The 12,180-nt window shown below is 42.7% G+C and overlaps 2 long non-coding RNA genes across 2 annotated transcripts in view; one reads left to right on the forward strand and one right to left on the reverse strand.

Moving 5' to 3' along the window:
• Positions 1 to 12,180, reverse strand: part of LOC120098083 (uncharacterized) — a 109,364-nt gene that overhangs the window by 77,615 nt on the left and 19,569 nt on the right. The window lies entirely within an intron of this gene.
• On the forward strand, positions 9,551 to 11,430 carry LOC147997087 (uncharacterized). Its single transcript, XR_015653144.1, has 2 exons — positions 9,551 to 9,630; positions 10,808 to 11,430. It is a non-coding gene; the product is annotated as an uncharacterized LOC147997087 (long non-coding RNA).

Consider the following 12,180-nt stretch of genomic DNA (forward strand, 5'->3'; position numbering starts at 1 on the left):
AATAATAAAAATAAAAAAATAAAAAAAAGAGTTCCAAGCCAAGGAGTATGGTGGTCTTTAGTTGGTGAAGAAAGCAACATAGATTCTCTCCAGAACCCATCAATGAAGTGCAGCAGAGTTGGTGCCTTAACTTAAATCTAGCAAGACTCGTTCCAAACTTCTAGCCTACAGGACTCAGACAGCTCTGTGTGCTTGAATCCATTAAGTATATGACAATTTGTCATGATAATAACAACTATAAACCAATAAAACTGTCTAATTGTGTCCACTTGGGTTAAACATGACTTCTTAAAACTCATTTGGGGAACTTTGTAATGTGTTTTGATGATGTATCCCAAAGATGCTTACTAATGCTCTCCTAGGTAGCAGGTTATAAATGGAGTTATGACCCCAGTCCCTAAAAGCTTAGAGTAGTGCTGGGCATTGATTCATGGTCCTATACATTTGATGGATAGAGGCACTGGCAGTCTATTCAAAATTGTTTTCAGAACAATGTTTCTCTGCAATACGAACAGTCATGTATGTCAGACAGCGTGCTTCTGCCCAACCCTCGCCCAGAGCAGAGGGTGTGCACATAACAGTTCAGTGACCTTTCTGCTCCTGTGAGCTCGTTTGCTTCTCAGCAGCCCACTGTGCATGACACATGGCTTGAATGCATCAAGTCACCCTCTTTGCTTCCCGATGGAAACTGGAATTGAAAAATCAACTCCAGGAAATGCTGTTCCCATATACTGCCATAACTGTACTAATAGACAACCAGGGTCCTGACCAGAAGCCCCACATCATCTGTGGACATCCATGAAGTTGGAGCAGGCTGGCCTGTTAGCTTACACATTTCAGCCCAAAAATCTTCACAGTTTCTGACAAAGAGCAGATATCACACCTCCGAGAACATGGTGGATCAAGACCTACCCAGGTGTTTACAACTGAAATGAAAGGGAAAGAGGTGTCGCCTCTATCGGGGACTTTGTAAATACTCTCATCCATTTTCACAATACTCTATAATAGAGAGACCGTCTTCCATTGCACTAGCTGTCAAATGCCAGCTAGGATTAGCTGATCACTTAATCACTTAGTCAAAAAAGACTCACCACATCCCAATTACCCCAGTCATTACATGCTCTAAGGAAGATCTACTGGCCTCAGAAGACTCCAAAGTCATGCCTTTCAAAGGGGGGTGGTTTCCTCTGACAGTGACAGCAGATATTTTTGGTGACAACAACTTGGCATAGAGCTGTTTAAGTGCATTCAGTGGTTGGAGATCTTGCAACCCTTCTATAACTAATAGCACAGTCTCACAAAGAAGCATTAGTCTGAATGGTCAGTAATACCTGGGCTGAAAGACCCTGCCTATCCTGAGCATCCCTAAGTTGGAGACATCATGATAAATTGTCACCTTGTTCTTTGTCCACAGATATCTTTGTCTTATCAGGGTACCTAAAAAACACACCCCTCTCTCCTAAATTAAAGTCACTATCACAGACACTTACTGCAAGCCATATAGCCTTGTAAACAAATAGTTTGGTCTGAGGTAGATAGGTTAAAAAAATAATTGTTTGACAGCAAACAAACAAACAAACACCCCAACATCAACAGCAACAATAACAATAAAACCAAGCAATCCGGGAAGAAGCCCTGCTCTCAAAGTCACACCTGGCCTGGGCTTACTTGTGGCCTCGGCCACCTATGCTCTCACCACCCTGCCAGTCTGTCTTTGTAGACCTTACAGGCAGCAGGACCACAGAGCTCTGGAGACCCTGAGTGGAGATCTTTCTCTTACTTTGATCCACCCATTTCAAAGGTTAGCAGATTCTGTCCAGCATTCTTTACCTACAAGAGTAGAGACTTAGAGAGGTCCAGTCAACAAAGGCATTGCAGCCCAGAGCCGAGGTCATCGAGATGCACAGGGTTGTTCCCATGTAAGTGGAATTAAATGCAGAACATGTAATGAAGCACACATTTTGGTCACATGTATCTTATTTAATAGTGTGAGACAGTCTTGCTGGGTAGAACTCATACATGTAGCTCAGGACTACATTTAACAGTAGTTCATATGCCAGCAAGAGTGGAAAACGGCCATGATTCACCACTGATAAGTCCGTGGGAGAATGATGGAGTCTCCAGAGTTTATAACAATGAGAACATGTGTGGGTGCATGTGTGTGTGTGTGTGTATGTACATGTGTGTATGTGCATGTACATATGTGTGTATGTGTGTATATTTGTGTCTGTGTACATGTGTATGTATGTTTATGTGTATGTGCGTGTACATATGTGTGTATGTGTGTATATGTGTGCATGTATGTGCATGTGTGTGTATGTTTGTATGAGTATATGTGTGTGCACGTGTGTGCACGTGTGTATATGTGTGCATATGTGTATGTATGTTTATATGTGTGTATGTGTATATGTGTATACATATATATGTATATGTGTATGTGTGTGCATGTGTGTATGTGTATGTTTGTATGAGTATTGTGTGTGCACGTGTGTGTGCATGTGTGTATGTATGTTTATATGTATGTGCATATGTGTATACATATGTATGTATATGTGTATGTGTGTATATTGTGTGTGCATATCTGTATACATATGTATGTATATGTGTATGTGTGTATATGTGTGTGCATGTGTGTATGTGTATGTATGTGTATGTGTGTATGAGTATATGTGTGTGAGTGCCTGTGCAGGCTGAGCCTAGCCTGAGATGGCTGATGTACTTACAAAGCCTTTGAGAATGGAGGCATACACGATCTTCAAAATGAACATGGAACTCATCATGTCAGAATATCACAATAATAATCAGGGAAAATGGCCTACTGATGAATCTTTCTCTTACTCCCCAAAGAAGAGAAGTCACATTTGTCATCTGGAAAAAGTCAGGGTGCTGTATTACAACTGAGCCCTGGCTTGGGAGTTCCAACATGCCATTGCTAAGTCAAGCCACAGCACTTCCGGGAAGGTGCTGGTTTCTGGACTGCTGCAGTTTGTTTCATCTATAATCTTGACAGGTTATATCTTGAATCAATCTTACATATGATTAAGATTAAGATAAAAATCAATTTGAATGGTCACAAAAATGTCTTTTTGCCAGGTAGGTGGCAAGACAGACAGCATGGAGATGCTTCATTGCCACAGATAATGACCAATAAGAGACCACTGGTCTGAGTACAGAATGTAATCACTTTTGACCCAAACGATGCTCTGCCTGTGGGTACCCAGTTCTCCTCTGGAAGCCACTTACTAGGTGCAGCTTTGAACATGCACCTCCCACTCACTAGCCACAGTTAAAACTATAGAAATGGAACAGACACATTAGCTTAGGCAAAGCTTGAGACAAGCAACTCTGAGGTACCATGACGAACTTGAGAGTCCATCTCTGGAGAATCATTAGCTCTGACTTACTGACTGCTCCATGGAGCCCAGAGCAGAGGAGAGGGTGTAAGAAAAAGCCAGATATGGAAAGTAGATAAAAGATGCCTGGAATTTGAAAGACCAGGAAGATTGGAGATAGCATGAATTGGAAGTCGAGGCTACAGAAACATATTGTCCTGTAGTTCAGAAGCTGAGAGTCCACACGGATGCATTACTAGAGGTCCAAGATCTGGCTGGTATCTCTGAGAAAGGAATTTGTCTTGCTTCTCCTCATCAAGCATCCCTTGGGCTGCATATGGGATTTCTTGTCTTCATAGTCTGTTCCCTTTGTATACAAATGCCCTCCTTTCATTAGGATGCATTAGGAGGACTCAGTAAACCCCTCATCATGAAGTCCATAGAAGGGCTAGTGGAACTGAGGGGTCAATACTTAGGGGGCTGTGGCAGGAGGATTAAGAGTTTAAGATGGACTTGAGCTATATCGAAATGCCCTACCCAAAAGAAAAAATAGAGAAGGAAAAAAAGACTTATAGCTCCAACATGCAAATAAGCTCATACCACAGGCTAGAATCCCAATCAGTCAAACTCTCTCCCTCTTCCTCCCCCTCTCCCTCCCCCCCTCCTCCCTCCTCCTTTCCCTCTCCCTCCCCTTCCCTATCCCCCTCTCCCTCTCACTCTCCCTCTGACCCCCATGGCTGTTGAGAACTCAGTCCAGTGTGCACCCATTAGTCAGCATTCCGTCAGGGCAGATGCAGAAGTTGTACCTCTATTTAGTACAACCTATATATACAACTGCACGCTGCCACCCTCCTCAAAACAGTTCCATGAACTACACTTTCCCATTTGCTTAAAACCCCCAAAGCCGATATAATAAAGAGGCTATAAATAATTTGCTTGATCATGGATTGTAAAACTATTGACCTCCGTGTATTTGGATTCTGCTCTGTGTCTAGGTGTAAGGGGACAAAAATTAAATGAGGTGGACAGTGCAAATTGCCTGACAGACTAGTTTCAAAAGCAATAGATTAGCTAAGGGACCAGCATTTTAATATTCATAGGTCATCAAGATAGACATCATGAAAATACATTTAGAGTTCCAAATTTATCTGCTCTCTGCCCTTCAGCTACCCCGAAAGAATGGACTTCTATGAAAGATTTGGGATTGAGAAAATGTATTCGAGGGCTTGGAAGATGGCAAACCCTTGCCACCAAGCCTGACAACCTGAATTTGATTCCTGGGGCCCGCATGGTTGGAGCAGAAATCTTCTGTTGACCTCCACTTGCATGTGTGTGCACTACCCGCCATCCCCACCCCCGGGAGTTTTTTTTCTCTTTTCTTTAAGGACAGGTTTTTCAATTTGTTTAAAGGGCTCCAAGCCTCAGTGGAAGGTCAGGCTGGTGCAGTCACACTGCCGGCCTGGAAGTTCTTTTTTTAGGTCACACCTAAAGTCCGTGTGGAGAGGGGCACAGAATCTAGAGAAGGCGAGGCCAGGTTTGTGAATTCTTTGTGTTTCCCCTAATTTATTGAAAGTATTGACATCAACTGCTGTCGTCTAGAGAACAGCTTTCATCCTCCATTTTTAGCCCGTGTTCAGGTTGACAGCATTGCTCCTGGTGAGGGCACACCTTTCTACACACTTCTCACAAGCACTGTCCATGGGTAAACTGCTTTATCTTTCACAGAGTCAAGTCATGCCATTGTGCATTCTCTCCCATGGACATTTCAAAAAATTTGGCAATCGCTCAGTGGGAACGGAGAACCCTTTGCTCTGCCCCACAGAAAACCACAAGTGGGCACGGGCATGCTGTCTTCTAGTCTCTCCTCCGGCACACTTTTGTCTGCCTTAATTCTATTGTCTAACATGATCCCTTCTTTTTGTTTATGAGAATTTGCTCATGCTGAAAACAAAATTTGAAAGCAGGATCTACACAAGAGCAAAAGAAAAGTAACAATTATCTAAAAACGTCCCTTTTAATGCATTACTGCTACATACATTCCAGAGTTCACCAGGAGGGGACACTTCCTTCAACCAGAAAGGACAGATACCACAGACAAATTCTGGTAGAGTCCTTACAACCTCAGTTCAGCTTGATTTACTTCTGTGAGATGTCTGGCTTTTGTCTTTGTTTTATGGGAGGAAACTGGTTGCTTTTCAATCCTGTTATCACAGAATCAGTATTTGGCAAAATTTCCTGTCTTACTCTGGTGTCCCTCCCACGCACCCCCCCTGCTACCACCCAAGAGGATGCTGGCTGGCTTCTCCTTCCTCCTCTTTGACTTTGTTGTTGGCATGCTTTTTGTTAGCTTCTTTTCATCAGATAAAAGTAATGTGAAGCTAACCACACTTAGAGGCTATACAAGTGGAGTCTCTGCTTTGGTTTTCACTGACATTTAAAAGCCAAAGTACTGGTGAGCCTCTCAGCTCACAGAAGTAAATATTGAATGTTTTGTGCCTTTTACACACACACACACACACACACACACACACACACACACACACACAAACTCACACACAGAGGTGGGGGGAGAGGGAGAGGGAGAGACACCCATGGGCACAGAGGGAGCAGTCTGGCGGGGAGGGAGAAGGAGATTGAAAGAGCTATAATTTAGAACTGGTTTTAGTGTTTCCCCAACCGCAAGGAACCGTTTATCTAGAAACTCGTTCCCCAGCATGGCACGGTGTTATTGGGAGGGGATGAAAACCACGAAATGGGGCTTAGTACTAACTATGACACGGTCTAGTTTGCTGTGGGCACTGACCTCAGAGAGGGTTAACAGTTGTTATGAGGTCCTAGTTAGTTCCTATAGAGCTAATCTTTGTTAAAAAGTCAGACTGGCCAATCCGTTGACCCCTTTCTACTCTCTGGCTCACTATCCCAGCAGGGACAGAATTTTCTGGCCACTCCTCCCACCATGACATTGTGGATGTGAAACCTTTGCAAAAGACCAAACCAAGGGTCCTGCCTGATCTTAGAATTTCAGTCTCTAAAACTGCAAATATACTTTTAAAAATATAAAACGTTCAGTTTTTATTATTTTGTTATAGCAATGAAAAATTCACTTAAATGTGTAAGCTGCTTTAAATGATTGTTGGTTTGTTTGCTTTTTAAAGCAAACCACTATTTTTCTTGCTATAAGCCTTGATTATTTAAATTGGGAATATAAAGTATAAGAAAGAAAATGAAGACTACCCATATTTCTACATCCTCAGGCTAAGCATTGTTAGTGGATCATTTGATACATTCTCAAGCTGTTCCTAAGCACATGCATGCTTTATTGACTCACTATACATATATATATATATATATGTATATATATATATATATAGTGTGTGTGTGATTTCAATCGTTTTCCACTTTTACAAGATTCTGCTCCTATTGTGAGTACTATTGTTTTAATATATTACCAGTTGTTTAATTAATTATCCAGATAGTTGTAATATTTTGGTTTGTAGCCCAAACGCTAGATCTTTTGGTTAGGGTTTCAAAGATCTCAGCGGAATTTCATTCTAACTTGTTAGGTGTAGTAAGGTTTGATTTCTGTTGTTATTTATGATTCGTAGTTTTGGCATTCTGCATTTTTTTGTTTGTTTGTTTGTTGTCTGGGAGACAAGACTTCATACGACCCAGGCTGGCCTTGAACTTAGTATGTAGCTGGGGATAACCTTGAACTTTGGACATCTTGGCTCCATGTCTCCACTTGTACAATAGGCTGCACTAGTTTGCCTTGTTGCTGTGTCCCACTGTAGTCAAAAGTGATTTGGGGAGGAAAACTGGCTTACTCGGCTTATACTTCCAGGTCACAAGCCATCACGGAGAAAGGCAGGGCAGGAACCCAAGCAGGAGCAGGAGCGGGAACCATGAAGGACGACTGCTCACTGGCTCACTCCCTCTGGCTTGCTCAGCTCCCTTTCTTAGATAGGCCAAGCCCGCTCAGGGTTGCTAGTGCTCACAGCGGGCTGAGATCATCTATATCAATTAGAGATTACAATATGCCTCACAGACCCCTACAGGCCACTCTGATGTCGGCAATTACTCCACTGAGGATTCCTCTTCCCGAATGACCCTGGGCTGTGTTGAGTTGACAGCTGAAGCCCCTGTCACAGGCTATGTATGGGCGTGTACTACCTCATTTCCCTTTGCATCTTTTGGAGCACCAGCATCTCAGAAGTCTATTTCTCCTCACAGGTATTCTGTTAAAGAAACTTTAGCTTTGACGTGAATGCTTTCCTCGCCATGCTCCAGAACGCAAAGGGAAGTCAGCCGGTCTCTTCATTCCCCACTCTTTATTCTTATCTCACAGAAAATCTCACTGAACATCCATGAAGCCCAGGTTTTCCCTGGGGTCTGGTTTGCAGCACTGAAACCCCTGATGCCCTTCTGCCTTCAGACTGAAAGCCTGTGTTGTTCATGTGACGACGCACGGTGCTAAAAGTCAAGACCCACAGCTGCCCCACCTGGACACGCGGCCCCAGTGAAGCCCTGGCACTTTGGCAACATCATGCTTCAGGTATTTGCCAAATAGAGGGGTGAAAACTAAACTGCTCTGGAAATATTTCTATAATCTTTGTAGTTTATGTCTCTGAACAAGGGCAAGCAAATTCTAGTCTCTAGGAGGAAGTAGCATAAAAAATACCCCTGCGCATTAGTATGTTGGTGGAAATCAGTCTCTTAACTGAGTGACTTCCAAATTTGAACTGGAAGAAAAAGAAGAAAAGCTAACTGTGTTAAATCAAGAGATGCTTGTGGCAGATATGGGAGTTCTTCAAGGATATTCTGGGACCAGAAGGGGTGCCTACGAGGTCTAACATGCAGGGTAGGAAGCATGGGGGTCCAAGTTAGCCAATTCTACAATCTCATTGTAAATTTTCTCAAAACGCTGGGACTAGACCCACAGAATATTAAATATATTTACTAAGCATCTCTGTGGAGTAAGTATGGAAATGCCAAACAGCATGCCTGGCCCCACTGTGAAGACTGAGACAGCGACAGATTCTTTCCACTCACCCATGTGCCCCCACAGAGGGCATTCCTGCCTGGTAAGTATGTGTGCCCATACTGTGAGTATCATTCAGATCTCCCTAGAGTCCCTGGTAGGATGGTGTCTCATAGGCAATGTTTAGCTGCTTGAAGTCTTGGTTGTGTGAATACAGGAATGTTAGAAAATTGAGAAATACAAGCAAAGCAGGTGAAAGGCACATTAGGGGATAAGCTAAAATGTGGTGCCCTTATAAATCAATCATGGGACTTCTTCCCCATTGAGGGTCTCTTTGTCAATCATTCCTATAAACCTTAATGAGACGTAGATACATAATCAATCTGCAAAGGATGGCATCATTCAGTTAAAAACCTAGAGAGCTAGCTGTACATGATGGTAAGACTGAGGACTTGACAATTGTAGACCTCAGATCTTTAGAAAAATTAGAACTCAATTCCCATGAAGACACGGAGTACAAAAAGAACAAGGTAGGAAAAAAAAAACCTCAAGGAATATCTAGTAAATTTCCATAGAATATATTGTCAACTTAAAAATGGGGTGTGCTCAGTGTTACATTCTTTTTGGAGGGCTTTGACTGAGTCATTTCGTGTCAGTATCAATGGACAAAGCAAGAAAGCAAACAAAACAATGGAAGAAAAGAGCAGCTAGAATTTTCTAGAATCTCACATGCATGTGCATTAATCCACAAAAGCATTGACAAATGCACACAAAGCAATTTGATATTAAGTTTATTAAAGTGCCTTGGTATAGCCTCAAAGGTTATCTATTTAGATGATCTAACTTCAAAAATTTAACCTTAATCACTTCATTTCCCAAGCTAATCCTCTAAAGACCCTCACTGAATTTGGATTTGTGTTGAAAACTTTGGCATGTTGTATTATTTATAATCCACTCTGTAGCCTTGTTTCCTAGGCAACCCTTCACATAGGCCCTCCGTGCCTTTTTTTTCACCCTCACACCTGGTACTCCCTCCAGAAAATCTATCTTACATCTCTGCCCTGGGCCTAGTGTTTGAAACCTCACCCAGAACTCCCCTCTTGGTGTCTGTCATATGCCAGTCTTCTTTAAACAGCATGTCCCTCAAGAACGTCCCTATATCATCTGTGAGGTCATAGAGGATATGGTTCCATGGAAGTGCAAAAGAATCACTTGTTCAACTGAACAGAATTACCTATATTGTATTACCAAGTACAGATGGCTAAGAGCTACCTGGCTGCAGTAGAAGCCGAGATGACTTTCCTGACCCCAGACAAGTCTGTAAGTGAGTGGGTTACCTGACAGCCTGATGATTCAGAAGATTCAGGATGGAGCTGGAGTACAAGCAGAGCCCGTAGACTTCCTTCTCCGTGTGTTTGTTTCCTTTGTGTTTTGCCCTGTAAATTCTCGCCCTGCTCCCCCAGTCATGTACCATCTCAGCACACTTGCAGAACATACAACAGCAGAGCAATCAACTGTCCCCCAGACCCCATAGTTGGAGTGTGGGAAAGACTTACTGAGTGATTGTCACGTGAGGAACGTGCTTTATTTAGACTGAGGGTGGTGGGTTAGGTACTCTTAAGGGCCAAATAGTGGTTGAAAGTAGGCAAAGAGCATTGGTACTTGGATATTTTTTAAACCACCAAAACACTCTGCTCCATGCTTGCTACTTTAGATCCCCTCATTTAAAATTTTGATGAAAGCCCTCCAACATTGTCCATGGAACCCCATTACAGGAATTTGAATAGGAACTCAAATCACTTAGATGAAATTTCTTCAGACAGAATTGGATGAACCAGCTTTTCACAGACAGGAAGACTCGGTTATGGGGACTAAGCACACCCACCAGTGGGAAACATGTCAGTGGTTAAGGGCTCTGGCTCTTAGTCTTTGGAGGTCCAACTATGTTGGTTCTGGTATTGGGTTGTTCTTTGCTCTCGATGTGGGTCAGCTTTCATAACCCAGGCAAGGGATCAGTATTGGGATTGAGAAAGGGACACGATTGTTGCCCCATAAGACTTAATGGAACAGTAAAGGAAGACACATCTATACTGAGGAGTGTGTTGAAATGTTGCTGAGCCTGTGGGCTCTACAGAAGGAAGTAGTCATGGCAACTGGGGGATGCTCAGGGTAAAAGCCTATGGGTAGTCACAGAAAGGCATCTCTACAGATGAACATATAGGTATTTCCCTGAGACCAGGCACAGACATGAATCCTGAGAACAGACACTGCCATGAATGTCTTAGAAGAAAAAGGTGGACAGGCATTACTATGAGTTTTGCAGGACCTGGTGAGCTATAGAAGAAGGATAAGCCAGTGGAAGCTAGATGAGAGAGACCTCAAATGTCAGGCTAAAGAATCTGAGTTATATTATACTAGAAATGACTCAGTACTTGAAGGTGTGGCACAATGATTTATTGGGATTATTAATTTGTGTTCCTTATTTATTACTACCCAGCTGGCCCATTACATCTCAGAAGGAGACACTTTGAAGTTTTCTTTTCCCTTTCCTTGGAGCTGTGGCACAACTACAAGAAAGCTGTGGGAAGAACTGTGGGGAAAGAGTGTGCGTGTGCATGCGTGTGCACGTGTGTGTGTGTGTGTGTGTGTGTGTGTGTGTGTGTGTACATAGACTCTGCCATTGAGATATGGAGCATGAAGAGGGAAGAGAACCTTATTTCAGATTGGCGAGGAGACAGAAGATGGCAGTCCATCAGAAACTGGGGACATAGTCCTGGAGATCTGGATAGCAAGAACTTGGAAGGCGACTCAGAAGGTGTGCCTGCGCAGGGCTCCTCCTCAGGACTTCCTTTGGCACAAGTGCAGTTCCACACTTCAGGATCCACCTATGTGTGGCAAAGGAGGACACTCCTGGAGTCGTGGCAGATGGGATATTACAAGCTGCCTTCATTTTCTGGGCTCTGCATGTATTTCATCAGTATTTAGAATGTTCTAGAGAGAGAAAAAGACCTTCCTTGAGGATTGTGAATGAACCTCCTGCCTGCTAAGAATGGGAGTTTTGATTTAATGGAGTTTTTAAAGTGAGTTTTTCAAGCAATAAAGCTTGCAGAGTAAAATTGATTTACTCACAATATGTGTTTTGTAGAAGAAAGCAACACGATCGGAATTGTATTTTGGAGGCATATAATTTGAGAAAATACTCCCATGTATCCATTAACTTTATTGCAATTAGGAATCTTTCTATATATTCATAAATAGAAGAAATGGGGTCCACAAAGAAAAAGAAGGTTAATTTTAAGAGGATGAAACAGAAGCAGTATGCGTAATCCCAGTACTACAGAAACTAAGGTAGGAAGATGGTAATTTCAGATCCAGCCTCGTCTACATAGCAAGACCTTGACCCCCAAATGGGAGAAGAGTCAGTGACATGGCATCTCAGGTAATGTTTGCTTGCTACAAAGCCTGACTTTCCACTACCAGAACCTACAAATTATCCTCTGACCTCCTGCACACACAAAACACACACACACACACACACACACACACACACACACACACACACATACACACACACACACAAATGTTAAAAAATTAAGGAGAGACAGACAGAGACAGCTAAACGCTGTACCAGTGTACAGTACTCCCAGTCTATGCAGCAGTAAAACATGGCCATCCTTAGCACCTCAGGATACAGCTCCTACTAACCCTGCCCTCATCTTCCAAGCTTGCAGATACCTATGTCCTTTAAGGCAAATTTGCAGAAGAGAATCATGTTACCATAGATCTACAAAAGAAAAAGAGACTCAGTACCACTGAGTCCAGGTGTTCTGGTATAAAGCACTGTTCTTAACATTTTAATTGGAAATATGC

The sequence above is a fragment of the Rattus norvegicus genome, chromosome 1 (assembly GCF_021556685.1).
Source record: "Rattus norvegicus strain SHRSP/BbbUtx chromosome 1, alternate assembly SHRSP_T2T, whole genome shotgun sequence".
NCBI classification, from domain to species: Eukaryota; Metazoa; Chordata; class Mammalia; order Rodentia; family Muridae; genus Rattus; species Rattus norvegicus.